This window comes from Engraulis encrasicolus, chromosome 24, assembly GCF_034702125.1.
Source record: "Engraulis encrasicolus isolate BLACKSEA-1 chromosome 24, IST_EnEncr_1.0, whole genome shotgun sequence".
Classification (NCBI taxonomy): domain Eukaryota; kingdom Metazoa; phylum Chordata; class Actinopteri; order Clupeiformes; family Engraulidae; genus Engraulis; species Engraulis encrasicolus.
Window position 1 is genome coordinate 45,007,515 of NC_085880.1, and position 6,000 is coordinate 45,013,514.

The following is a 6,000-nucleotide window of genomic DNA, read 5'->3' on the forward strand; positions in this document are numbered from 1 at the left end:
TTGTTCAGGGGGTGTAGGAAATATAAAAAACACCAATTCCAAAAATGTATATGACATGTTTCTTTCAATTACATTCAATTGTGTTAGAATATGACCATATATCCGCCATCTTGGATTTTGGGCGTTTCCACTTCAGAAAAAAATTGGAAACAGGTGGATCTGAAGACTATGGGGTCTGTAGTTGATAAAAAACGCAATTTGGAAAAATCTATATGAAATGTTCCTAAACCTTATTTTTGAGACAATTGAACCTGCACTATTGTTTACAGTGTATCACGAAAGTGAGTACACCCCTCACAGTTTTTGCAGATTTGTGAGTATATCTTCTTTTTTTCCAATTGTTTATTTATTGAATTTTCATTTTTCTTACACAAACACAACAACACACAAGTAACTGAGAGTGAGCAAATAAAGTATTACAAATATTGGTGAATGCTTAACTTGGGAGAAAACAAAAGTATACACAAAATAAAAAGTAATAAAAATAATAAACATAAATACAGTAAAACAAAGCCAAGTGTATTATTGTTATTAATGTTATCATTTAGAGAAAAGAAAATGGAGACAGGTAAACATGGTTACAGGTCATGTAATGGATCAAAATGAGGTATCACATGAAAGAGGTCAGGTGATTATCAAAGGTCCCAGTGTTTGAGCAAAAAGATCCCCTTTACCTTTCAAGTAGGTGTGGTGTTCCAGTTGCATTGTATCATTCATTATAGTTCTAAACATATTAATTGTGGGTGCTGTAGCTTGTTTCCAGTTGAGCAGTATGCATTTTTTGGCTACGTATGCGATTATACCAATTCTTTTGTTTGAGATGGGGTCTAATGTGTGATCTGGATCTGTACCAAAGAGATGCAATAGAGGTGAGAGTGTTAATTGGATTTGCAAAAGTTTGCTTGTCAGATTGTGTACTGCATTCCAAAAGTGTTTCAGTTCCTTGCAATTCCAAAATACATGGATAAGAGAACCAGTACATGTCTTACAGCGATGACATTTAGAGGACACATTGGGATACATCTTGCTAAGACGTAAGTTACTGGTGTCAGGTACATTCTGTGCATAAATTTGTAATTTTGCTCTATGGTTTTGTTACAAGATAAAGAAACAAAAACATTATGACACATGTTGTCCCAAAGCTCATCATCAAGATCTTGTTCTAAATCTTTCTGCCATACAGTTCTAAGTGAAATCAAGGAGGAGCTATTTATTGTGGTCTAGTAATGCTCCATAAATCGTTGAGATCTTCCCTTTCAGCTTTGTGGAGTTTACAATAATTTCCTCAATGGTTGATAAAGTAAAGGACATTTGCCTTGACTTTTCCAATGTGGTTATATAATGACGAAGCTGTAGATATTTATAGAAGTCTTGGTTTGGGATGTCAAATTCTGTGGTCTACAAAAGATTTTAAAGAGCCCTCCTCAAATAAGTTCTGGAACTGGTGTATGCCATATTCTTTCCACTTAGTAAGGGCTTCCCCTATCAGGGGTGGCAGGTCTGGGTTAAAGGGGTATGCCACTATTTTGGGGCTTAATACAGTTAAAATCGTTGGCCAGGGTTTATAAAGGTGGTAAAGTGTCTTATTTTTCATGTTAAGCGTTGTCTTGCTTTAAGACAAGTTAAAAGAGGGAATATGCTACAATGCTACACGGATCCATTGACTTTCACTAGCTTAGCGACATATTACCTCTTTTAACTTGATGCGACCTACCGAACAGGATAAAAAGAACGCACCGTAATTTTTTTCATATTCCAAGACTTTCTGCACTAAAGCAAATTACAAAACTATGGAAACAAAGCAATTAACCAGATGTCCAGCTATGGTATAAATCAATAGAAAATGTTTTAGAAATGGAAAAAATATATTATTTTCTAGGAAGTGCTCACACAAATGGGAAGAAATGTACCCTGAAAATCTTTGCAATAAAATGTGTCTTTATTTTGAAAACAGAACAACAACATAAGCTTCCAGATCATTCACAGCTTATGCATGCCCTCGCACACCAACCCTCTACACCAGCACAAACATACATCCAATACAACACCTACTTCACATACACCTACAGGTGAGCTATAGAATCTCTCTCTCTCTGTCTCTCGCTCTGTTTCAGTTGAAGTTCTTTTTTATTTACTTATTTATTCTCTGTCTTTGATGGTTTGTTTTTTTTGTCTATATGTTTGTCTATGCGTCAATTGTCTATTGTCATTTACGTATATTTGGGGGGAAAAAAAAGTTTATTTGGTAGTATGCTGAAAAATCATTGAAAAGAATTGAAGTCTTGTATGGGCATATATTGTGAACTAGAAGAAGAAACAAGAAGAGAGAGAGAGGAAAAAAAACGATGACGACGACGACGACGACGACGACGATGATGACGATGATGATGATGATGATGAAATGTCATATTGAAATGAACTGTAAGCCTTGTTAACAATCCTACCAATAAACAAAGTAACAAACAAAAGAGAACATAGGCCTACTGAAATGCCAATTCACTTCCTCACAATATCAAACTCAAAATGGGCAATACCGTTGTGGTCCCTTACATGGTTGCAAACGAATTGGCCCCTAACAAGCTTGCAAACAAAATGTGTGCCACAAAATTTGTGCCACTTCGACTAAGTTGTCTGGCTGTGCCCCTTTGGACTATTCAATATAGGGTACATAAAAATCAGATCGTACCTGACCCACTATGCTACCCAGTGGAAGGTATATACTGCAGGCCATGCCTTGACCACTGCAACTCTCCCCTGGCTGGCATACCTGCTTGAGCAGTAAAGTCCTGGCAAACAGTGTACTCCACACCCCTCAAATTAGTTGTTCTTGTTCTTGTTCAGGTGTTGCTACATTCCTAAACCATCAGATTATGCAAAGATCCGAAATGAAGACAAGGGCTTATGACGTTTTCAAGAACTGATGCTGGATTGTGGGGGGTTGTGCTCATCATACTATTTGGAGCAGGCTTCACCCAATGGTCTTTGCTTCTTTCAATGCTCACCAAAAATATTAAACTAATAGAAGAGGACAGAAAAGAAGGCCACACTTTTATCCTAATTGGGTTGTACTTGTTTACCAAACGTACACAGCTACAAACTGTATCTTAAATGTGAATTGACTTCCCCACAATATCAAACGTAATGTGGGCTATGCCACTGTGGAGAGTGAAATGCTACTTTTGATCAGCCCTGGTCAGGTTGCCTGGATGAGGGTGGCTGTTGTGAGACCCGAAACACCCAGTGACTCCAGGAAACAACACTGTGGATGTGCCCAAGTTAGTGCAGCGGGGAATGTTTGCAAAACATCATCCAAACCAGCCCAACCCCACAGACTGGTTGCATGAAGACAAGGAGGGGAATATCACAATATGAACTGCTGTTCCGCATACCTGAGAAAATGACAAAAACATTTGCTTTACTTTCCTATTCCTTTAACACATTGACTCCCAAACCACTGGAAAACCCGTTTTTACTTCCCATGCGTTGGCTCCCAAAACTGGAAAACCCGTTTTTGAGTTTTTATTGCATATTTCATAACTAGACACTTAAATGCTTATTGTGTGTGATTTTGGGAGCTCTGTGTTCTGACAGTCAAAAGTTTGTGTCATCATCTGGACATTTTAATCACAACTCCAGGATCGGCGCCAACCCAACAATATTTTTCATAACTGTAGCCTACTGTATGGAACTGTTGGTCTGCGTCGGTTACGTCACTGTTGCGCCCTTTCCCCTCTCTGTGTAGCCTACACAAGTGTCTGCGATGCTGTCATCTTTATAAACACAAGGATCGTGCTTGTATGTTGTTTCCTTAGTGCTACAGTAGGCTACAGTCAGCGTCCACTCTATGGCGCTTTATAATATGCTTCACAAAATAATTAGTACAGAAGACAACACTTTCACTTCGACTGAACACACAGGGGAATAATGCAAACCTTGGCCAGATCCTACTGCCCTACACATTCTGTGAACTGTGATTGGATTATTACCCTTACCTCGGATTTGATCGGCAACCAGATAAGTTGGATTCTTCATTTTGTTCTTTTATTACCCCCATGATGAAATTGACGCCGTAGTGAACAGGAGAAGCTGGCTGCTACTGTCGGTGAAGCTAGCATTGCTATGTAAACAGTAGCACGCATGCATCGCACAGCACTGCTGTTTCCCCACAGGATCGGAGACATTAATGCATCCGATTAACGGATTTTGTTGTTGACGTTGGACTAGATGCCTTTAGTGACGTGTTTTTTGAATATGTTTTGCCTACTGCGTGTGGTGGTGTGACTACGACCCGTTTCGTGTGGTGTGTGCAAAGATTAGTTGTGCAGGAACAGACTACTGTAGTAATGTGTCGTTCACGAACGAACCGTTCGTTTTGAACGAGTCTTTGAAGTGAACGAAGCGAACTAGTTCCCCGCCTCTCGTTCACTTCGTTCGTTGGTGAATCACCGGTCTGTCACTAGTCAGTCAGACAGTAGCAGAAGTGGTCGTCCAATGAGCATTTTAATCTGCGCAAAGGGGCACCACTTTATCTTTTAATGTGATATCTTAATATTACCAGAGTTTTTACACATACCGGGTATTTAGTTCATAATTTAGAAGAGCTCAGCAGTTCACATAGTCCACAGTTCACAGCTCTGAACGAGCTCTCGTTCGTGAACGAGGAGCCAGTGAACTCCAGCCAATGGTTTCCATGACCACGAATATACAACTTAACGTGGCAGAGACAGAGAGCGTGTTCCATTCTCTACACTCTGCACTGTGTACTGTGATACAGTGCACTTTCCACCCTCAACTTAACGGCTAAATTTGAGGATGAAGTGCAGGTCCAATTCACGTTCTGTCTGATACACTTCACGGAAATGACGGTTGTCGCGTGTCATCAGCGTTTACCAACCGCCAATATACAATTCATCACGGAAGACACTGTTCCTTATGTTGACAATTTTTAAAAGTTACCCCCTTCTCTTATACACATGGCTATTGTCTTTTGAATCAAAGCTATGCTGTCATCACAGAGATTCGGCAGTTTGACCAATCTGACACTCAACCAGAGAGGAAACTACGTAACAAACATGGCGGCCGTTGAGTGCGAAAAGTGTACATAACTGCACACTTCAAAAAATGGCCGATTTGAGGGCGTTATCCGGGTAGTTTACAGTACACTTCACCGCCGCGATTAGAAATGGAACTGCCCTGCGTACCCAAACACAGTGCGGGAAGGGCGGACAGTACGAAGTTTGGAACAGCCTCAGAGGCATACTTCTAGTTGGAAATGCCACTTATAAATGGTATTTTATTCTTTTTTTAATGGGTGATACTGTTCAATACATAACATTAATCTGCAAAATAGGCTTCAGGTGATATGTTTAGACACGAGGAGCACCTTAGATCTACACAGCACAGCGACAACGAACTGTATTGAGCCCGCGAACGAGAGACCAGCCTGGGCGCATAGCAACAGTCTCCATGACCACGAATAAACAACTTAACGTGGCAGAGACTAAGGCATACTTTTTGGTTAAAACAGCTTGTAATTGGGCTTTTTTAAATGTGTGCTGTTGTTAAATAAATAATATAACTAGGCAAAATGAGTTAAGTTGATATGTTTGGACATGAGAAGCACACAGGCAAAGTATGAATGCCCCCCTCCTCCTCTCGTTCACTGAACTAGTTCGCTCGTCATTCACCCCTTGCTCTCCTGCATTGTGGCGTGACGTAATCAAAATGAACGACTGAACGAACTGTGAACGAACGAATTCCTCAGCAGAACTGAACGAAGAGAACGAACTGGCGCGAAAGAATCGCCATGCCCTTCACTAGACCACTGAAACGTACTTCCGGCGAAAACGCGCTTGGTTGGTTGATACATTTGGAGGGGGAGGTGGCAGGAGAGATGTGTCTAGTATATATTGGTCTCCGTGAAAAAGCGCAAGATTAATTTCATAACAAGAAGAAGAAGCGCCAGATTCTGAAACGGAGCATGATTGACAAAAGCCTCGA